The sequence below is a fragment of the Choristoneura fumiferana genome, chromosome 14, assembly GCF_025370935.1.
Source record: "Choristoneura fumiferana chromosome 14, NRCan_CFum_1, whole genome shotgun sequence".
In the NCBI taxonomy this organism is placed as follows: domain Eukaryota; kingdom Metazoa; phylum Arthropoda; class Insecta; order Lepidoptera; family Tortricidae; genus Choristoneura; species Choristoneura fumiferana.
In genome coordinates this window covers 1,199,920-1,225,048 of record NC_133485.1, presented here as the reverse complement: position 1 = coordinate 1,225,048, position 25,129 = coordinate 1,199,920, and the positions used below count along the sequence as shown (strand labels likewise).

The 25,129-nt window shown below is 35.9% G+C and overlaps 1 protein-coding gene across 1 annotated transcript in view; it reads right to left on the bottom strand.

Moving 5' to 3' along the window:
• LOC141434670 (uncharacterized) overlaps positions 1-25,129 on the bottom strand; it is a 108,916-nt gene that overhangs the window by 6,907 nt on the left and 76,880 nt on the right. The gene's annotated exons all lie outside the window — the stretch shown is intronic.

Genomic DNA, 25,129 nt, shown 5'->3' with positions numbered 1-25,129 from the left:
CAAATCTTACTTTCGCTAAACTCCTCTCCGCCGTCCCCGAGGAATATTCGAGGGGAAAAAACCTCGTGACTTTATATTTTTTGTTCGTCTTATTTATATTCAGGAGAAAAAAAGGGTTTGTCAGATGGCAACTAAATCAAGTTCGGTCCGCCCACGACGTGCTCAAGGTGAGCGTAGTGGTAGGCAGTTTTTTGCTGAGCAGCCGAATTCAGGTTAGTATTATTAATTGTTTTTTGTGCGATTGTATTTGGTCTACATCTAGACTGCAACGATTCGCCAATTATAACGTCTGCTTGCATGTTTTTGGGGTCCAATTAGTAATTAATCATGGTCATGACTCAGTCTGACAGAGATAATTCAGCCTGCAATTTTAAACCAGGTAATGCATGCATCATTCTTTGGAAGAAAAAATCCGTACTTTGAACATGTGTTATAATTTAGTCTAAATTATCTATCTGCATCTAAATTACACTGGTTTAATTTTTTAGTAATTTGTCATATTTATTTTTAGAAACTAAGTCAGCAAAAACTGCAAATTGTTAGACTGCGTTTGATTTTAGTAATTGCGAATTAACTTCGACGGTCGAATGATTACGTGATATTTACGAATCCTTAAAGTACAAGGTGTCTTCAAATTAAACCGAAATATTTTATTGGGTATCTATGTAGTTCACAGCGATGTGAATGTTTATTGAATCTCTTAAGTAGGTATGATTTGCAAAATGTTTTCATACAACTGTATTGACATGTTCGTAGATACTGCGTCAAAGGCGAACTACATTTTCTGAAAATTCCGATGAAAGTCTTAGCAATTATAATCAGTCAAACTTATCCAAACATCTTCTGATATATTCTAAATAAACTTAAAACATTTATGTAATAATATTGTATGCAACTACCATAGGACAATTTTCATTCTAAGGCAGAACACGGTTTAAAATTGATGTTAGTAGAACATGTGGAGTCAGGAAACCAAAGTGGTTGCCCTTGTGTGCCCAGCGAGATAGCGAATATATAGCACTACATATAGTATTCCTTACATGGCGCAAAATGCCATATATTATTTAACTTTAAGACATCCGTGAGGTTCACGAGGATATAGTGGTTTTACTTGGCTTTGAAAACATTATTCGCGCTGAGTTTATCTTATTTTAACTCAGAATTCTTGGGATGGCTTTAACCTATTCTTGTAACTAACATGGTATAATATCTTTAATATATATTGAAGTTTATGTTGATAATATTATTTTTTCTATTTCTGGCAAAGGCAAATGTGTAGATGACATAATAACAAATAAATGTTAAAATAACATAGTTGAAGAAGCGTTAATAAATGAACAGGTAAAAGTTTTGTAAGGAAAAACATAAACCTGCTTCAAAAGTAAATTAAAATGATTTCAGAAAAAAATCTGCGCCAAAATGGCTGAACCAATTTTGTAAAACTCATGTGAAACGTCGAAAACAGATCGAACGAATCGATGCGAGAACTTAGAACCTTATCTTTTGGTTATCAGTCAATCAATATTTTCTTCTTTATATCCCAAATGATCTCTCAATGCAAACTGCGTACCACAGTAGTAAAGTGTAGAAAAAAAAACTTTTCAAAGCCTACACCTTAACAAGCGAAATTCTGTCTCTCTCCAATACACACGACTAATATGTAAGAGTGAGATAAAATTTTGCTCCATGCTAGAATTAGTCGTGATATGATATGTCTTCCGTTCATAAACTATTGCCATACAAGCGGTCAATATCGATTCAAGCCAAGGTCTATAACTATTTCCGTGTTATTTGAGCATATTTGCCCGATTCCGGAGTTTTCGCAAGGTCACGTATCCGTTTTAAAGATCTAATACTTCCTTTTAGGATGTTTACGACATAATGGTATCAATAATACGTTTCTGTGAATTTCTTAAATGACAACCTAACCATACCCACAAAAAGTTGGAAAGCCCACGACTTTGTCAATTCACAGTTCAATGTTTAAGCAACATATTTAAGAACTTTCGCTAGAAACCCTGTTTTCAAATTAAAAAAAAAACGCATTTAAATCGATCTACCCGTTTAAGAGCTACGGTGCCACAGACAGACAGACACTCATAGCAGTCGAATTATAACATCGCCCTCTTTTTGCGTCGGGGGTTGAAAATATTTCCTGGTGCTCTGGATGCAATTCGAAGCCACATCCTGTAGCTATTAGCGCTTTAGAAATAATAATAATATTGTAATCTTTCATCTTTCTAACCAATTTTGAACGTATTTAAGGTATTTTTTTTCTCTTAAAACATTTGATACCTACCTACACGAAAAACTTAAATAGGTAAGTTTTGTGATAGAGTTAATGCTATTTTCCATTTCTTTTATGACCAACCAGATTACATTTCAAAACAACTGAAGAAGAGTAACTAATTTGAAAAAGTTTAAAAAAATAAAACAAACAAGTAAAATCTTATTGATTAAAATATTGACCGTATTCTCAAATTAATTGTAAATCTATAAATAACTGAAGAATACCAAAAAATAAAAATGGGTAAGAATACATACAGCGTTTGACTGAATCCTTTTATAAGACTCAATAATTTAATGTTTGCCGCATCCTAATGATCAAAGAATCGAAGTTTACTTAGAACTAACTATGTTTTATTCATAAACGTCTAGTGAATCTGCAGACACAAGCCAACTCGCCAAAAGACGTCCTTTTCAATCGATTCGAAATATCGTATAGACTACGTGCCTTGCATATTGAATTATTCCGATCGTTTTAAACTTAATTGTCCACTTATAGTTGCAGTTTCTCAATTATCAATAATGAATGAAGCCTCGTACTAATTAAAAAGAATTATGTTAAAATTAATTTATGAAAAACCACGTTGAAATTATAACTACGGACATAATTCAATGCTAATGAGCTTTTATTTTGGAACAAATAAAAAAAATTGGAAGATAAAACACAAACAAAGCAAAAACACTGTAAGTACACTTACCGCAAAATACTTAGCGAAAGCGTTCAACTTCTCTGGAGGAAATATTAATGAAGATGTAGGACATTTCCGAGTTGGCATTGAACAAAAGAGGATCAGGCCCCGATTACAGTCTCATTGTAATACGTGGGGCCACCAGACCAGATGAGGTCTTCATACCTTTTGTGTTTTCAGATAATGAGTCACAATAGTCAAAATGAAACTTTTTTTATCAAACGTCCCTTTATTACGGGCGATTCGATGGGCTATGTTTGAAAATTGAGATTGGAAATTTTCAACATCTTGCGTTTTATTAACTTAGGAATCTGTTTTTTTGCGCCCCGAAATTTGCTACACCCTTTTAGTTCCAGCTCCGGTGAAGTAAAAATGTTTTTCATAAAACATTTGCGTAGTAAAATCGTAGCTCTAGACATGTACCCATATTATAGATAAAGAAAAAAAAAACTATTTAGATAAGAAAGACGTAAAACAATTCTCCGAATTCGGAAACATTATCCGTAAACAGGCATAAAAGCGTATAAGACCGTAACGAAACCTTCATTTCCCGAAGTCGGCTAAAGGGTATAAAATAAAATAAAGTAGCGGTATAAAGTTGATGTGCGCATCCCTGCAACTACAATTCTTGACTTATACGCAATTTATATTCACTTCCTGGCTTGCGATATCTCCGGGCCTTTTCTCTAGGCATCCTATTTAACATATATCGCGTCAACATCCGACATAACATATATATATATATATAAACATATTGCACGCACGAAGTATGAAGACCTTAAACTTCATTTTCACTTTAACTAGCATCAAGCAAATGTAATGAAGTCATCAACATACACTTTCGGTTGAGGTATGAATTTTCATATCCAGAATGTGAAAAGTGCATATTTTTCCTAAAACAAATTATGACACAAATAATGAATACACGTAAGGGGGAATATACGTAATTAATTAATTTTGTTAAACAGAAACATTAAGTAGGTAACACAAATGATCTGAACATTTCATTTAATTATCTTATTCAAAGATCTTATTCTTTGATTCCTTTGATGGCAAATTACAACGGATTTCAAAATGAAACCATTACGGAAAATTACCTAGCTGTTTAATAGCACTTTAATGTAAGAGAATCATTGAATCGTTGTAATAACTATTGACGCACACGTTAAGTAAAGAAACCTGTGTCTTGCATGTTACAATGATTTACAAACATGTTTAGAGCTACTACTTATTCCTTGTTTCTAATCAAAACCTAATCCTCACAATCTAATTTCAATAGGTATAAAAGATGTAAAATTACTTACGATAGTTTTAAATATTTTAAGAAAACATAACGCAGTATCTTGAAAGTAAAAAAAAATAAAGTATACCTAGACGGGACTCAATTTTCTATCAGAGTTATCTAGGTTTTGGTGTGTGTGAGTGTAACAGTCAGACGAAGTGCAGAATCTAGGCTATCTTTTGACATAAAGCTGTATCGACACAATGTCAGCGCCAACATCGACTCCTATGGACACGTGTCGGCTCTAGTTTAATGCCCCTCAGTCACGACTGGGGAACCTTTCCAAAGCTACTTTTGACCCCTTTTCGCCATAATCGTCTATTCATATAGGTACATGCTGTGAATATTAAGTTAGATGTGTTTTCGTGCCGCACAAGGCACGGTGGTTTATTTTTATTGCAAATAAAACGCTTCCCGATGACTCGTGTTTAGGACGGGCATGACTATAATTGTTGGTAGAAACTTTGATTAGGCGTTAGAAAAATTAGTGGCTTCTATTTGTCATGCGTTGTATACGTATAGCATAACCTTTTTTATTCGTATCAACTGAGACTATTATTTTTTTAAGGTACACATTGGGGTAGTTGACACCAAAAATAAATTGCTTCCATAGATTTTATATAGCAATAGCAACATGCGAAATTTCTGTTTTTATAGATAATTTTATTAATAAAAATAAATAATCTTGTTTTCGAGGCACAAATTATGCATACTATATTAGGAGTTGTCATTTAGAAATTAAAGCTTAATTGTGTCAACTCAAATTAAATACTGCTTTTCTGACCTTCCACAAAAAATAATGCAAAAACACATAAACGTTTTCAAATATTAATTTTTTGCTGCTACCTACAAAATCCTTAACCTGAGCGTGTGTACGTGTTATATACTGAGCAAACCTTGGCCGACATGTTTCGCTTTGTGATTTCAAAGGCATATTCTTAAAAATGTTATTAAAAAGAACAATCGTAATGCAGAGTAAATCTGTTTCATACCGGTGTTTTAAATTGCAACTCCACGACATTGTACAATTAGTGAACCAAAGTGATGTCAGTAACGACCCAACATCTATTAACAAAAATGTAACTGGTTGATTGAAGTTACAACGTTGTTGCATGGTTCCTAAAAAAGTTGCTATTCAAGTAATTGTTTTTACATATTTTTTTGCAAGCAACCCGTTACAGCACCATGAAATTCTTTGTTAATTAGCTGACTTCAATTTAAAACTTCTTGTATTAAATGGAGCGGTTTTTTTTCGTTAGCAAGCGATTAGATCGGACAAGCACGTAGCGTCTAACCCTGAGAACGTTTCGAAACGACGGATGGGTGGTACGCCTATTCTTTTCATTAGTCTCGGACTAACTTAAAGCATTTTGACGGGCATTTTTAAACTAAAGCACCTTTTGCGTTATACTGCGGGGCTTAATCAATCACTTACAACTGTTTAACCCTGTAGCTTTGCAATGTAATGGAAATTGCAAAACTTTTCGCTGCTGTAAAAAGTTCTTTATACTTCTTTTTGACATAAGAGTAATCTTATAACGTATTCCTTACTTCTTTTAAGTCGTAAATATAAACAACAAAAGTCAGAGCGAAGCTTTTCAGTTTGAGCTATGAAATGAGGTGGTACAAATGATTTTAATAGGAGCCTATAGAATTAAGCAACCACAAAAGGTCTTTTGAGATTGACAGGGTTCTGCGAGTACCTACCGGAGGACAAGCATATTTAATGAAGGTATTATGCTGTGATGTATAATGGCAGATTTAGGTCACTGTATAACTTTTTTGAAAAGATTAAGTAAGTTCTAAAACTCATTTTTAAACAAGGGTAAAATAGGAATATGTTTTAGGAACACATAAAAATATTGTAACTTTTTATTAGGCATTAAAGTCTACACAAAATATAGACATAAAATGTTACTACATGTTTGATAATTGTTATTTGCATTGTAATTAAATAATGTATCGAAAGCTTTTAGTAACTAGTTCCATAACATTTTCCAACAAGGTTGTAAAGTTATTTTAAAAGCCATAAAAGCCATTTTAATGCCTTGGAACCGTATCAAAATCAATAAATCATAAAAAAAAAACTTAAGTACAGCGACTGCAAAGTCAAACGCATTATCAAGTAAGTGCTCATACGAATATAGCCAGTTTATGTATGAGTGTAAAGGTGGTAATGGAGCGTATGTTTTATGAATCGCTGTAACGAGTTGCCGTGTGTACTTTCATAAATATGAGTGAAATGAATCAAAGTCAGAGAGGTCACATGTACAAAGCACGGCTTGTCGTAACAACAATGTATGAATAACTATTGAACTCACTGTTTCGTTACAGACATGAAAATAGCCAGCTAATTCTGGCCTAGAATAAAAATCAACTTTCAAATGGTGACCTACAAATAAAATGAAGAATAATAAAAAACAATCGAATTATACATTCATACAGACATCCTACACTTCGAACCAGTATAACCGGTAACAACCAACATGCTAATATTATACATAAAATGTAACTCGAGTTAAAATTTACGATCAGACTTGACAAGAGGAAGCCAGCGTATGTTGAGTTACACCGTTTTGCACCTCGAACGGCTTATTTGCCTTTTGCAACGTATGACGGGTAAACAAATACAGTTCAGTCGTATAATTCTCTGGCTTTTCTCAGTTACCGTGTTTACACACAAAACAAATGTTGGTCGATCACGGCTCCAAAGGTTCGGAACCTTCTTTCACCTTCCGCCTCTAATGGCATGGGCAAACAAGCTATTATTTGTGAGTCGGTGCTAAGAATACCATAATTCAGCCGGGTGATTACTTGTACGTGATTGCCACGTGCAAGTGTATGGTTAGCAGCGATCGATAAAACACTGTAACTCGAATGTTTTTATAAACGCGTGATAATATAAATTATGCGTTATACGCTCGTGCGTTATGTTTCGTCGGTAGAAATTATGCTTTGAAGAGCTTTCTAGGGCTCCGTACCTCAAAAATTAATATAAAAGCCTCTTTCTTTCGTCCATCTGTCCGTCTATCTGTCTAGACCATAATTCTTAAGAAAGCGTCAAATTACCAAGTTGAAATCAGGGCGATCAAAAGGTAAAACCTTTTTTTTTGAGAGTGTGTTTTAATAGCAAAAATAGTGGGAAATCAAAACCTAAAGAGTATTACTGCTGACATACAATTGTAACATTAGGCAAGAAGTAAAGACTTTTTTTTCTTCTTCTCAGTCACCATCAAAAGTCAGATTTTGAATAACACAATGAGAATGTTATAGTTTTTTATTCGAAGCTGTCTCTATGCGATCATGACAGCGGTTAAGAATTATAAGTGTGATTTATAAATTTTATACAACTATTTAAGATAGCCCGAGGCGTATACTTGACCTTGACGAACAGTCTGTAAACGATCGTAGCTACAAAACATGCCCACGGGCGCCATAGTAATTTATATCTTAGGTATTACCATTATTAATATGGTTCAAGTCATAAGTAGGCTTCTACAGCATTGATTAATTAAACTATAAACAGAATAATAAATTAAATGGTTACAACAACAGTCTCAATTTTGCAGTGTAATAATTATATGTGGAGTCAATAAAGCTGTAAGTCAAGTTACTACTGTTTATTTTAATAACTGCTATGAATCCGCTGCGTCTTATATTTTGGGTTAGTAATAACCACGTATCAATAAGGAAGGATATCGCAAAGGTTGCCAGCTAAATTATTTTCGCAGCTGTAAGCCCTTTCATTAGTTATAGCAGTATTGCTTAGCCGAAATCGTTAGTAGTTTCGGGTTAGTGTGATTATGCCCGAGGGTTATTTTTATAAAACTTTTACCACCAATAAATTTATTTATAATTTTGTTATAAAAAGTTAAAGAATATAAAAATAATGAATAATGTTTAATATTTTTTTCACAACCGTAATCGCGACGAATTTTTAGCTACCTACTACACGATACAATTCTGACAGCTATTATTATTGATATTTGACCTTAAAAGCTATTTTCGACAGCATACAATTATATGTATTGGATATAATGTTTTTTTCCGATGATTGAGGCAATACTGAACGGTTTGACCATCGGACGTGATCTATGCATAATAGACCAAAAGTACGCTACGAATAGAAGGGCAGATCGTAATCAGTTATTGAGATAAAGGTCCTACATTGCACCATGTAATTACTAAAGTAATATGTTCAATAATGATTTTTTGTGTATGGCATTGTAAGCTCAGAATCTGTGGAAGTATAGAAAAAGTCAACATTAAATAAAGTGAGTTCATAGTATAGAAAACTATAGTATTTTAAGTTAAAAAGATGTACCTAATTATGAGCTCAAAACATCGCATTTATCTCGAAATTTTTGTTCATGTTTAATTGAAAGATAATCATTTATTTTTAGTTAACCAGGCCTTTTAAATTAACTGCATAATTTCGTTTTGGTTGCCACTTTTTTACCATAATTTCTGATACATTTAATATTAACCGTACCTATATTTCAATAAAACATAATCCAGTTCTCACTAGGTCAAGATAGAAACGTGCTCGGCGGGATTAGAACCCGCAACATGACAATTATCGATTATTAACCACTTATCTTGAGGTGAAACCCAAGTACGAAATGAGTTCAGCCGGCGAGGGTTTTCTCCGGTTATTATGTCGTTTTGATAAGAAAGTACATCTATTTAAATACGATAAACTGTTAATTATGACAACTATTTACTAACGAGAATCTTTGAGGCAATAATACCATCAAAAGTTCATCATAACCAATACTTTAGTATAATAAATACGGCTGCTGGTATTACACTAGAAATAAAATATGCAAAGTAACTACAGATAAAGTGCTTATCCACCTATCAGTATAGCATATTTTCATAGCTATAGGTGAAACCTGGCAAGTAAAGCTAATAAAGAAACGATCCAAATCTAAAATAGAAATTACCGTAAGGTTTTTTATGATACAGGATAGTAAACAAGCAAGCGGGTAGCTTGATGGCAGGTGAACATGACTGCTTTTGAATACCTACCCGCAACATCAGTGAGTATGTTTAGTTTATTTGTTACACTTTTACATTTAGGGGCTGTTTCACCATCCATTGATTAGCGTTAACCGACGGTTAAATGTGATGCCGTCTACCTCTATTCGAACAAAACAAATAGAGACGGCATGACACCTAACCGCCAGTTAACACTAATCAATGGATGGTGAAACGGCCCCTTAAAGTTCTCAATTGAACCTGACGAATTGGTAGCGAGATATTTTTTGAGACCCTAAAAAGGACATAGGATAAGTTATAATTCGGAAAATTTAATGGATCCCACGGGCGCGTGATAAACGTACACAGATGAAGTCGCGGGCAACAGCTGTCTTACTTTCTACGGAACATTAGCGAGTAGTAATCCTAACTAAGTTATCTAGTATCTTACATTGTGTACGATCCTAATCTGTGAATAATGCTTGCTAGATAGCGAAGGATGGTTTTTAAAACGATAAAATGTTTAATAAATCACACTAAACTACAAAAAACATAAACTTGATTTACTGCAAAACTTCCAGTGCCCGCGCACTATACGTATCAAAAATGTATCCACATGGCGGATGCAAAATATCATTACGGCAGAATTTACGATTTGGGAAGATAAATCGGCGATCGGCTCGACTCGTGATTTCCTGCATTTAATGTATTCCAGCGAAGCGGTCGGTCCTAGCGTTGAAGGTTGACATAGAGCGGCGTATAAGGAAGTTACTACACTTATGATGTTGCTATAGTTTTAATGTGTGTAGATTATAGGGGTAAGTACCTTATTTTAATAACTATTTTATTATGTAAGCAATTTAATTTTTATGTTGTTATTGCACATTAAAATTTAATTGGTGTTTAATTAAAAATAAGGACTTTATAGTATAAAAGTCAAAGTTCAGTACAAGCGGGAAATGTGCGAGAAGCGCTGATCTAGGTCATATAAATAATACGCAATAATGCATTCGCTCCCACAATGTGCATTCAAATGCTTGCTTTATTGTAACAACGGGGGGCGATCATCATTAAATATGTACTATATTATGCCTTCCCGATAATAAATTCGTTGAAGCGCTTTATTTCATTTTGGCATCATAGTAAACGTTACTAAAATTTTAAAAGTAAAAAAAGTAAAAGGCAAGCTTGTACTTAAATGTTCCAACAAGAAGAAAATAAGGTTAAGTTAACCCATCGAATAATTACAAAACACAATTCGTATGATATATGTAGGTACTCGCGGCTCGCACCTCTGAGTTTTTCGAAATTCATGTGCGGAATTACATTTGAAATTTACCACGAGCTATGCGGTGAAGGAAAACATCGTGAGGAAACCTGCACAAACCTGCGAAGCAATTCAATGGTGCGTGTGAAGTTCCCAATCCGCACTGGGCCTGCGTGGGAACTATGGCCCAAGCCCTCTTGTTCTGAGAGGAGGCCTGTGCCCAGCAGTGGGACGTATATAGGCTGGGATGATGATGATGATGATGATGTAGGTATTATAAAAGCTTTTTGCGAGGTTAACTTGTGAAGATAGTCCCACATACGACATTTTTAATACGTGCATTAAATTTCTTACCTACTTCTATACCCGGCGTCTTATTAACGATATCGCATTGTTAAACATCCAGCCCAGAAGGCCACCGTAAAAAGGCCTACCGCACCTAGACACAGTATCGCTATTCTCTCCCTCATCACGTCCGCGGATTGTGCGTGTTGACTACTAATCGTCCGTTTTTTATGCCCCGCCACGCACAGCTTATTGAAACTTGTATCAATGCGTCGATCAGTTACTTGACGTGCAGCGATGATGACCTTAGCTGAGTAGGTTGTTTAATTTGGTGTGCTTGTGACGTTAGATGCATCGCAGTGGGATTCGGTCTCAATAGTAATACTAAAGTGAAAATTATAAAAAGGGTCAAATACGATTCGGAATAGGGCTGTACTTTATCGTATTTCTGTAAAATAAAACAAAGGTTATTTTAAGCGGATCAGTGATTTTTGCTCTTTCTAGAAACATATTAAGAATCTATGCCTATAAAATTGTAACTTTAATATCCTAAATGACTGGCAGGCAACGCATAGCTTAAACTATTGGAGCTAGACTCTTAAATCTGGAAGATATGTAGAATATAATATAGAGTTAAATAGAAACACTAAAAATCTAGTACGCATATTTTATGTTTTTTTTTTTCAGGTACAAATGAATACTCTAGCTTAAAGTACAATTCAATAGAATCGGTCAATTTTCTACATATTTAAGACACCCTATCGTGGGCACACTTGATTATATATGTCCCTGTTGTTGCAATTATCATCTAAAAGGAATCAAAAAAGAATAATAGTCACATCACAAAGCCTTAGGCAGCCCGGTTTTTATATTAGTAGGCTGGAAGTGTCTACAGGATTGTCAGATTCTATTGAATTGGAGTTTAATTGATTCGTCATTCCAATTAGCGTATTTAAATTCATCTACAAAATGGAGTCAAATATATACAAAATTGCCTTCTAGGTGGGCTGTATGTAAATGAATACATTCATAGGCCTCTTTTATTGTCCACGTCGTTATCTATTAGATATTTATACAATAAAACATATCTATATGAGAAATCTTAATCATATTTCAATTTCTAGAAGCTATAACGGCGGTCGTGTTATAAAATATCAATTTAAATTGGTAGTATTGGGTGTTAGAAAACACTTTTTTAAATAGTTTTTTTAAGCTAACAAGATATATGAAAGGTTTTGGTTCTTTCGAAATAACTTCTTCAGGGGTAGGAGGGTTACCAATCATCGTCATCATCATCCCAGCCTATATACGTCCCACTGCTGGGCACAGTAGGCGTCCTCTCAGAATGAGAGGGCTTGGGCCGTAGTTCCCACGCGGGCCCAGTGCGAATTGGGAACTTCACACACACCATTGAATATATTGTTGTTCCCAATAGATACACTTAACGAATTACATGGATACTTAATTACATATTTTTATTTATCTATTTTATTGACAAAACTTCCGTAATTCAACTTCTGTTAAGGGTGTCCATCGGCGGCGGTGATTGCTTGCCATCAGGTGTCCCACCGGCTTGTTTTCCCCTACCATGTAAAAAAAAGTTTAACGTGCTAAACTACAGCCCTATCTAAGAAGTAAAATGAGGGATGTATGTTACCTTAGTGGTGGTACGTGTAAAGTATGGTGATGATAAACTGAGGTCTGGTTATGATACAAATCCGTTCTTGTCATACAAGATTAAAGCATCTCCCATTCTTCAGTAACATCAGCAATACCTTCATCCCACTCTTAACGGCGCTACTTCAAAAGTAACGTTCGCATAAAATATGCAGTAATAAAGGCAGTATGAATATCAGGAACACACAGCTATGATGCAATTTGCAATAACATTACAGCAGACACGCTTGTGTTAAGGGGCAGGTACACTGCATACTGCAAACTTTCAGCTCCTATCATAAAAACTATGATAACTTTCTTTAATATGTGGCACGCGATGATTATAGATTTGCTTCTTTTTAACCCCCGAAACAAAAAGGGGGTGTTATAAGTTTGACCGCTATGTGTGTCTGTCTGTGGCACCGTAGCTCTTAAACGGGTGGACCGATTTGAATGCGTTTTTTTATATATTTGAAAGCAGGCTTTCTAGCTATTGTTCTTAGATATATTCTTTCTCGTCTCGTCTCGTTCTGACGACCGGATGGCCAAGTGGTTAGAGAACTTGACTACGAAGCTTGAGGTCCCGGGTTCAATCCCCGGCCGGGGCAGATATTTGTATGAATAATACTAATGTTTGTTCTCGGGTCTTGGATGTTATGTATTTAAGTATGTATTTATCTATATAAGTATTATCCGTTGCCTAGTATCCATAGTACAAGCTTTAGTTTGGGACTAGATCAATTGGTGTCAAGTCAAGTGTCCCATGATATTTATTATTATTATTATATTTCATCAAAATCGGTTCAGCCATTTTTGAAGTGACAAAATCGGGGGTTTTCCAACTTTTTGCCGTACTTGAAAAGTTGTCGAATGGAGACCGTAGATTGTAAAGCGTAGCGTAAGACGTCCACCGACGAGATGGACGGATGATGTGGTTTAAGCCGCGGGTTCATCGTAGATGCAGGCCGCTTTAGACCGAAGCAACTGGAGGTCTATGGGAAGGCCTACGTCCATCAGTGGACGTCCTACCTACTACTGATATGATGATGACATGGAACACAATAATGTCGCTACAATGAAGTTAACATCCAGTTGATAATAGTCTATGTATTTAAATTGCCGCTACAATAACAAATATAAATCGTCCCAACCAACCAATGTAAAATGATTTCATACTACGTAGTACATTTTGCTTGCATCCAATTTGACAAACTGCAGCAAGTTGCACAGAACAAAGAGAAGTGGAGCAAGCTGATGGAGGTACACCAGCATAGTAGTAAATGGTTAAAAAGAAGAGACACATTATGCTTAGAAGCAGGCCTTTGCTTACAATGGATGGTGTATTTGACATCAGTACCTTAAAAGTTGCATGGAATCTTCTTTCGACTCGCATTTGGCTGGTTTTCTACTTTAATATCTATCATCAAGATTTTACAAAATTTTGTTCATTTTATATAAGCATCAGCGCAGTGCACCCCAACTGCAAGATTAACGTCAGTTGCAAACAACGGGAGCTGGCAGCTTATTCCAAACGTAAAGTTTACTCTAAGGCGAAGGCAGACTTTAATACGAACCATGACATTTTTACTCTTCTACTTAACTTCATAAAACTTGTAAAATACTATAAAGCAATTTGGGAATATAAGTAGAATACGAACGCACTTGATATTGGTTGACTGCTTATTTCATCTGATTCTTTAGTAGTAACTAGTAATGTTTAAAAAAGTCACCAGTCAAATTGGCTGACTAAATAAATAAAATTAACTGAAATGTTAAACCCTTGAAAAAAGTTTATCAACGTAGTTCTCTACACCTAACCTGTAAGTTCGTTAAATAAATAGAAGTTAACAATGTTTGGATACTTAGTTATTGATACTATTTCTTTGGGTTCCGTACTGCAGTTGGCCAAAACGGAACCTTTAATAGATCACTTTCTCCGTTTATCCGTCCGTCAATGTCCAATTATATCTATCAATAATAAAATATGTTTATCCTTGTATAAACAGTTAACGTGTGTAAGTGACAGACGGATTAATATCTACATGACAAGTGAGCTAGGTCTTTAGCACTTTACAGTTGCAACTTTTATTAAACAAGCTATCATTAAAAACGATATCACACTAAGTACAAACGCGGTAAAAAACACGATGCTAAAAATCTGTTTTGTTCCAACAATTCCCTACAGTTCTTTAAAAGAGAAGTATAATTTATGTCGTGACAAGAAAAGGTACAAATGAATCAAAGGTATCTCGAAACTTGGGAGTAACAATCGGTAACAATGTTGACAACTGTTTTACGAATATTGTTCAACTTTACCCAGGGATCGTCTACAATAGGAATGGAACCGAGTTCTGAATTCATAAGGACGTCATTTAATGTTTAAAGTAATACTTTTAATGCTACAATAAACACTCTGTTGTTTAAAATTGAAGAAGTTAATTTTACACCAGTCTTTAAACATCCTACATTACGTTTGTTTCATGGAGGTCTGGACGGTCGCAAATGTAACCCATTCTTGCAGCAATTAAATGCAACAATACAAAATACACAAGGCGATGAATTTCTTGAACCTCAAAATGTCAATGAAGCCAACCGAACCATAAGAGCCGATATTGAGCTCAAATCTCTAAGATCTTTTGACAAAACGATTGTTACAAAGAAAGGTGAAGTCAATGCGCAAATTCAAGTACATTCGGGAAATCACTCGACTGGAGAATCGACCTCTATAGAGAATTTTGATATTAAGTTAACAGAGATTAAATTGTATTACTCATGGATAAGACTCATTATTCAACAAAGCTGTCACATTTAGTTAACATGACAAAGACGTACTTAGACATACAAAGGGTCTTAGAATAAATAGGATCAATGTCTTCAGAATAGACTTAGAGCGAGGCAACCTAGCTATGAAGGCTTTTGTAGCTTCACCTAAAATAAGTCCCTTTTATATTCCCTTACAAAAGCTTTGAATTAGAGTTTTATGACAGATACAAGAAGGTTGCTAGATCGAAAAAGGATACTTACAGTAGCAAAATAATAAAAAAAATGCTTTACGTAATCGAAATTCTGTAATGAGTCTAACAGTGATAAATATTTTCTGAAACCGATTTTCTTTGGGAGGATTCTTTTTTGAAAAATATATTGGTTCTCATTGTACATATGCCCTATTGCTGCGCACAAGCCTCGTCTCAGAATCAGAGGACTTGAGCTCCTGACAACTTCACACAATCAAAATAAATTATTCCACAGGTGTATTTGATTTCCTTTACTGTAAAATTTCAAATGTAATTTCGCACATAATTCCGAAATACTCAAGGTTCACAATCTTTCACATAAAAAGTCATAAGGTCAAACCACTTAGCTACCACGACTTTAACTATGATACTATGAATATGAAACATCAATTATTTAGGTTACAAAACTATAATAAAAGTGAAGAATACAGATAATGACGACGAAATAAAACACGGTGCAGCACAAATTGAAGTAAAACTTTTCAAAGCAGTACGAAGTGTAATCAACTTGACAAACGAAATAACAAGACGGGAAATGCGAATTACGGCAGAACTGACGGGCTTTGTGAAACTATTACACATTTATTATACATTTTTTAGTTATTTATCTTGGGAACAATGTTTTGTAGAACTTTCATCATTGTACAGAAAATGTTGTATAATTTGTTAATAATTTCGAATACAATTTATCCTTAAATTATACAACTACATTTGACGAAGTATAATACTTTTAAATAGTCATTTTTAATATCAGACGTTTGGTCAAACTTATCAAATATGTTACTCCATAAGATGGAAGCCTAATATTATAATATTGCCTGTCTGTCATGTAAAATATTCTCTTATCTTTTTAAATATTTTCCAACTCTTCATCTCCTTCATGTAAGTTTGAACTCTTGCATTAAAAATTGAATTCCCAACGGAATCTACTTTTAACTGCACCCGTAATATCACAGTAACTAATTTTAAAGTGAAATTTTTCTTCACCAACTCCTGTAATTTCACTTCGGCTCGGTTGTCTTGAGTTGCGAAGTTTTTGCCCCGTGGAATTCAAAGTTCCGTGCAGGTGTTTTATCCAGGCCCAATAGACCCGTATGCTGAAGTTTTACGGCTGAGTCGACTACTTTTTGCCGTAAACCGCTCATTAGATATTGCTACATTTATCAGGCAAAAAAGTTAGCAACGCTAATTATTTTAAAAGGGTTCTACAAGATACTGAAGGCTTGGACGCATTTCAAATTATTGGCTAGAAAATTGGCGCGAGTACAAGTAGAGACAAAATAAGCAAAACACGCAATTTCACCGAAGTGTCCATCGAAAACAAGCTCCAAATTTTGTACAGAAAGAAGCTATATTTTTGAAATTTAGAGAAAACATTCTCATCACAAGCAATGTGGCTATTCGAAATCATGCCAAGTTGCACCAGGTGGCGGGTATAATGCCTGCATTTGGGCTGTCATTTGAGCAGAGAATACCGGCAATAACAGTTGCAGGCGCAGTATATCGCTCGGAACGAGCCTGACGCAGTACTAGAATAACCCCCTGCACGGCGGAGTGGGATATGAATTTAAATCTCGGTTAACGACGCCGATTTCGGTACATTTGACGTAAAAATGGCAATGGTGAGAGTGGTAATAATTTTGTGGGTTTGACTACAATATTGTAAATTGGAAGTAAATACTTGTGTCCATTAGGCTCTCAATTAACATTAAACTGAGTCTTCATAGTAAGAAAAACTAATCAATAGATCGATCCATCTATACTTTCGTATCTTCCAATACTAATATTATAAATGCGATAACAACTCCGTTTGGCTACTTATCTCTCTAGCTGTCTGTCTGTTTAATATTTCTTTACGCTTAAACCTCGAAAGCGATTTTTTTTGTCTGGATTGGTGTGGAGATAGTTTGAGACAATGAAAAAGCTAAAAAAGGACATAAAATAGTTTTTATCCCAGAAATTCTTGGTAGACGAAGTCACGGGCAAAAGCTAGTAAGATATGTATAAAATTACTTTACAGTTATTATTTCTTAACGCGTGCAAAAATTATTTAGATTTTGCAATTATAATGATTGCAAAAGGCCATTTTGTGCTACAATGACTTAAAAATTAACATAAGGGGGCACGCTACTTCAAGATGGAATCACCTAATAATTGGGTACACTAACCAACACCAATGAAAAAAAAAACAAGGTTTAAGAGATACGATCAAAAGGCATGCGGGAGAATACATTAGCACGTAAGTGATTTGATTAATGCAAATTCCTTGAAGACGGGCCTTGGAAACGCTGCACGCGTTAAATAAACTAAGAAACTACTTAGTATTTCATTTAACAAACAGAACTAACTTAAAATGGTACTTTTATATCACCAAATAAAATTAAAATTGAACTACGTCCGGTAAAAGTCGATTTAAAAACGCTTCAGGTCGGAAAAGGATTGTTAGGCCGTAATGGTTTCCTGTAAAGCAGGTGTTCGTTATATAAAACATACCGCCAATCGAACCAAAGAGCAGCCGACGAAGTCGTCTCAAGAAGTTATAATCATACTTAAGTCGAGACTAATTCAACTCTTAATTAAGTTAACTCTAACTTTCCTCAAACGTCCCAATTCCAGCTCAGCTGACGCGCGCCGTTAAAGTTATCGACGTTTCAATGAAAATTTATTAGTCTAACAACTATTTGTCAAAATTGTCCCGAAGGGGACCGTAGGAATTTTGGCAAATATCAAACTGAATTGCTAATTTATACCCGGGTCCTTGGTAACAGAAATATGTGGAGCCCGTGACCGGTACCGAACTTCGATATTAGAAAATAATTTTGTAACAGATTCAATTGATTAAATGGTACGAAGACGATTCGAAAACTCGTTGAGGGGTTCCGACAAAAAAATGTGAACAGTAGTCAACAAAAAGAGTGTGTAGAACTAGTCACACAACACAACTAACTGTTGCCTGTATTTTTATTTTCCGATAGGCGGACGTTGCCAAGTGCACCAAGTCGCGGCTGTTTTGTGGTCCACTAGCGCGGCCACATCGGCAGGGGACTTTAAAAACTATTTTGATACGTTTAATATAGTGCCTACTGCATGAGCAACTTAAATAATACCCGAGGAGAACTTATTTCATGCCGCTGTAAGAACGCCTGCTTCCAGCCAACTTTCTTGTTTGCTTTTAGCTACCCTCATTTTATTCTTTCCTCTTTTAAATGCGGGGCTTTGCATGTCGGTTACTATCGAGTACGAGACTGTTTTAACAGTAAACCTTTTGGGACGCTCTCAAATAGAAGCTTATTGCTTTTGAATGCCGAATTGTTCTTTTAGCGAGCCCCGGCGGGAATCGCGTCCGCTACCATTGTTTAGTAACGAATGTAGTAATGACCGTAAAGTTTCCTCTCGAAAAATCGCCTCCCCAAAAGGTAATAAGCATAAACACAACTGCGCAGTCGGTTCGGAAAGAGGTTGACAATATTCAAAACAGGGGGAGGCTTAATGATATTCATGAATGTTAAAGTGAAGCTATTGTGAGATGTCGCTTAGACTTGTAACTTACAAAACAATGACACTAACTTAAAGTCGGGATGTAAAGTTGGTGTTATCTACATTTGATGGCGCCCATAAACAACAGATACGCTTTATTACTCTTGCTATTTCACATTAAATATCAAAGTTCTCAACTCGCAGCAGAAGTGCTCTAAAGAAATATTAAGGAGCGAGTGCGCTTTACTAAACGTACTTATACATTTAAATTTCCAGGTAACGAGATAACTGAGGGGAAGCGGAGCTTATCGTCGAAACTTTAAATAAACAGCAAACTGTTAAAGAAAGCCAAACAAATTTACGGATCAACTTAAATGCCCGGAAATGAATCTACGTACTAATTGTTCAAAGCGAAAATATCTTTAGACTCCCAGTGGGGAAATAAAAGCATAAACGTGTTGCTTTAACACAAAATGAAATGACGTCCAGTGCGCAAAGGGAAACGGAATAAATTAAAAGTAAGGATTCGGTCCATTGTTATTTTTTCACCCCGGCTTTTCGTGTTACGCAACGTATACTTTTAACATGTTTCGCTGTATTAAAATTAATGTTGTTATTGGGGACATTGTTGTTTTAAAGTGTATTATTTATTCAGTTTTTAATCTCGTTGCTCGGGAATCATTTAAAAGAACTCTTCATCGAAATTTCCGAGTTCCAGTGGCCTGCATTCACTTAGCGCAGTATCAGCGTATCACAGGCTATCTGTTGCCCATTTTGAACAGACACAACGATATGATAAATTCTCGCAGCAGCCAAGACAATGACACCGTGATCCCGCTCATATTTCGCAATTTCCTTCCGACGCTCTCGGCCCGTGTTTTAACTTGGATAACGTCGTGTGTATGTACACAATGTCGTTATCTCCATGCATCCCCCGCAAACATTCTTCCCAACCTCTAAAAGGTAACGCATTAATAACAAGTCTAGACGCAAGACGAGATTTCTCTTCCAATTTTATTTTGTACTGTCACTTATGCTAAAAAGTCAACGATCGATCGGCTCACTAAATACATTAACTGTTCCGTATGCGGCTCCATTAGCGTTGCATAGGTTGAAACAGAATTTTATAATAGGAACTTATAGAATATAAACGCTAACGGGGCTGAATTCTCTTTACGAACGGTCCAACAAAACGTACAGCTGGATACAATTTTCCATTTCGAAATGCCTTACTTGGGCCACTATAATTTAATATTACACGAACGGGCTGGAGCCGTGTTGGGAGGGGGCTTTACTTGGATTGCGAGAGTGAATAATTTGACTATGGAGATTTAGTCAGAACTGAGTGTTAGGAACAGCGCAGCAAGCCGGTGGGCCGACGCCTTCGCTGCAATTTATTTGCAACTAACGAATATTTTAAATCAAATGCATCAAGCAGACTCAACGGGAACCGTGAAACTGTTTGATCCGAAATTAAGTCGGATGTTAGAGGTCTATTATTCTTGCGGTAGCCCCTAGATTGAGTCGGAGATTGTGTTTCGAATCATTTTCTCGTCAATTACGTTCGGCCGTATCGGAGCTTTATTAAAGTTATACAACTTACACAGATGCCTTTACGAAACCGCCGGCTTCTCCATTGAGTCATAAGATTACAAATTCAATTACGAATCTGCGGTCTCATATTGTTAGCTTCGAGATTCGAGTTTCAGACGTGAATTTTCTCGGCGACACGTCCAGGCAGATGGAGAAAAACGTATAGCTATAGGAACGTGAACGGGTCGAGCGCTCGCAGTACATAAAACTGATAAATCATCCTGCAAACATGACACTAGCGATGGGTAATGTCCTATAAAGTTATCGCTCGACAGCGTATCAACGAGGCAATAGCTCTGTTGAAGATACAGCCGGGCGATTACATCCGACTGGAAGCGACGTGCCTCGAGATAGCTCGCTGTAATTGGCTCGAAACATACAGAAAAATGAAGGTTATATGGACGACATGGCGACGCGTCGAAACTTTTCTTTGGTACACAATTTTTTCGTTTACGCCGTGGGTTAATTTTTCTGTTGTTAGGTACCGAGTGCAATCTGCGCTCCGGTTGCGTCGGTGTTGTTTCATTATGCATAGCTAAAAAGCAGAGGGAAGATAAAACAGAATTTTATATTTCCATTCACTGTCGAGGATTATCCTAGCAGGGGCGCTCGTGCTAATTGTGTTACTGTGCATTTGCTCTGCGACCACAATAATTGAATATTATATTCTATTGTTGGAAAAACTATGCTTATTTAATTACAGATTTTATTGAGGTTATAAAGACCCGTCATCCAGTCGAGACGTGTTCCGTGAACCCGTACATATACATACAACGACAGCGTATTAGGTTAGCCACAATTTGTTTGTGTGCATACATTGTCTGCGTACACGTCTGTAATAATTCAAATACAAAAGGTTATTCAACCGACAACCTTGTCGTTATCTTTTTTGCATATTGCTAAGGCAATGTTTACTAATCTTTTTATAGTAAATAATGACATTGATTTTCAGAAATTAATTACAACAATTTGAAGTTTTAGTGTCATGTTCGGACTAGTATCAATTAAATTGATGCTTTACTTTGCGAAGGACCTAGCTACTACGCTACCATCACTGATTCAAGTAAAAGTTTTGAAACTATTATCTTTACAAATTCATCTCGTTAAAGATTAACAAAGTATAGCTCGTACGCTGTACGTTAGTATGTATACTAAAATAATATCGCAAAGAGCGAGACTCTAGTCTCACATGTTTTGCAAAGTTACTTTGAGAAATGAAATCGCCCCAGCGGCGCGTCAAAAAGGCTTCCGTCGTAATCACATTAGTTGGTTTCAGAAATATTACTACCGCCTCCGCCCTAGACAATGCAGCAGACATAGCTAGCGGAACTGCACAAATTAGATCCCGACACATTAAAAGGTTTTAATCAACTAATTCGCGAACGCTGACGAGTAATCATATTTTTTCGACAAACAATACGCGGAGTGCATAATTAAATTTACCACAGCGCACTGTTAATAAATAAAATAAGTAAAATACAGGCCGGGCCTCGATTCGGATTGCAGTCATAACAGGGCAATAAAACCGGAGCTCGGCCGGCAACCTGCACCAGATGTGCAACTTCCAATTTCAGAGAAATAATACAAAACACACACATAAAAACTTCGCGCGCTGTTAGGATACCTGCGGGCGTAAATAGGGGTTTCGGAGATCGGTTCGAGTGCCGACGAAATGTGAACGTTTTTGTGTCTGCCAATATATCCCTAGTGGGAGCAAATGAAGTCGAATTTAGTACCGGAAAATCCACCAACTGATAGACACTAATCGAAACGATACGACGGACAAAGGCACGAATTATCGGACGCTAGAGCGATTTAAATAGGACCCAACGTATCGCATGCATGTAGTAATGAAAAGTCAATCGCAACACAAACACTTAAAAAGAAACTAATTATGAATTATAAAATCTCAAAGGAATAAACAATAAGACACGTTTTAACAAATCTGAGATGTCAATCAAAATGTAATCACTTTGATTAAGAAGATTAGAAAATAATAATGATAACAACTTTCGTGGATGGTTAATAGGCAGTTGAGTAAAGTCAAAACATAATTTCATTAAGCGTTAGCGTGTTTTTGAAATGGGGACGTGCCCGGGGCAGTTCACAGTTGAGTTGACAAGGTCAAACTTTGAACTTTACTGTCAGAAATTAAATTTATGTTACTCTGTAGTCGATTGTAAAAGTTAGCCAATTTAAATTCGTTACTACGTAGTTTGTTTTTGGGATAGCAGATGGTTCCCATACATCAATATTATATCAGTCTTTTGGGAGAACAATTATGTCAATGCTAGAGCGGATGACTCGTACATTGATTAATACTAAAGCTAACAAGTCTTGATATTTTATATTATTTCTGCGTTCGGGCTCCTATTTTTCATTTCGCCCGTCTAATGTCGAAAATGTTAAGTGCTCTCTTGAAATATTGCCAGCGGCGCTCGCAAGATTCAGATATGGTTTACCGAAGTTAAATCGCCTGGGATGCTCTTAAAATTCCAAACATTAGTTGGTTCGATGCTCCTGACGCTTCATTAGGTGAACTTTTTTTTTATTTCGCAAAAGAGATCTAAATGGATTGTCAGTCGGGCTTCCTTAAAACAATTTAGTCAAGCATTACTACGGAAGATTAATGCTTCTCCCCGGGCTGTTTAACTTATAATAAATCTCTTGGGATGTATACCATTGTAATACAGGTAACTTGAAAGCTTTTATCGATTGGTGAAACAAAAAATTGCTTCGTGATTGTCGGGTCACGATCGTTGGCAAACATTTCTTTTATGTCAAAACGTTTCACTTCGCAAATATGTTGGTTTAAAAGGCGCTTTAAAGTTCTCATCGCTTTTACGGTTGCACTCAGATAAAGAAGTTGCCTGTGAATTATTGGCAACCTACATCTAGAAATATACAATGTGGGGCACGTTTCTCCCTTTTCTTTGATCATTAGCAGCTATTTACTTTAGTCTTGATTTATATCATCGATAGTAAATGTTTTCCAGGTATTATAAATTTTTAGTTATTCATTTTAAACACTGGCGAGCATAAATAACGAGTTAAGTTGCATCTAAAGTGACTCTTTTTACTAATAGGTACAGTTCGGAAAAAAGATGGTTATAATTATAATTTCTCAACTTGTGTCTCTTATTTTACAGTTGCAATTATTGCAAAAAGAAATAAAAGAGCAAGAGATCTCCAGACTCTTGGTGGCCCACTGTCAACAGAGACAAGGTGCAAAATACACATATCAGTTAGCAACCCAGATGAAACTGGGAAAGAAACTTGATGGTGATGATGATTTTAGACAGAAATATACCTAAAGGCTTAAAACCTATTTGAGACAGACTAATTCAAGTGTTACTTGTAAAAAGTACACAAAACGTTAAAGCTGTTTGTTTGCACGGAATACTAATTCTCAACCAATTTTCTTCCATTACGGCCCGGTGGCACGATTTAAAAACTCTACCATTTCGTTATTGGATCGAAATCTCGCATAGAACGTGAGGATTAAATTGTCCATCGGTGCTGGCCGTTGCCTGCTGTGCGACGATAAACGTAGATTAAACGAGGATTGACGTTACTGTAATCCGTTCAACCGGGCCATTTAAATGCTTTTTCGAACGCCCTGCAAATTGTTAATCGTTTTTTCTGCGCTAGTATCAAGTAGTTTTAAGCCAATTGTATACAATTTGGTTAAATTCCTTTTTTTTACAATTACTTGTAGTCTCTACTTCAGGGGTTCCCAAACTGTGCGCCGCGGCGCCCTAGGGCGCCCTGGTGTACCCAATGGCCACGCGTGGGGTTCCTGTTACCCCGGAAACTTGGGCGATCTGCAGAAAATCATCATTGTTTGTTATTGCAACTAGCTAGTCTCCCTAGCTGCAAGGGCACCGTGACGAAATACTAAGCCTCTCACCGCAAACTGAAAAAGTTTGGGAACCCATCTCTAGTTCAAATGTTATCGTTAAATCCATCGAAAGTGACATTATAACATTATTTATAATGAATTTGACTGACACGCGCCAGTTTTGAGACTGTGAGGTTATCTAAAGAGCAATAATAAGTTAATGCCATTAAACCGAAATCAGGTCACATATTATTATTAGACCTTAAGCTTATCGTTTAAGTACGAGTTAAGTATTAACGGGTTATCACTAACAGCTTATTATTAAACGATATTTTAGTACCTTCATTAAAGTAACTTTTTTTAGTAAGTAGGTATATATCTTAATATTTTATAAGTAATTTAATATTTTGCGTCTGCATTTGACAACTTCGCATTTCTTTCGCACTTTATATATAGCATCAATTACAACTACAAATAATAGGTTATCGAACTTCTAAAAAAGCTTTAAACTGAGTTTTACAATAAAATGTAACAACTTGTACGCGGTAATACGTTTAACTACAAGGTATATTGCAAATTTAAAAATCGCAGCTCAAAATTCTCAATCAACGAGACAAATTAGCAGCGATTAGTATTGGGTAGCCGGTGGCTCCGCTCGGAGCCGAGTATCCCTACAAAACCTGACCCCGGGCAACAGTTAGTAGAACAGCTGCGAAAACACTCGTAGTGACATAGATAATGAGGTCGATGAACTTGATT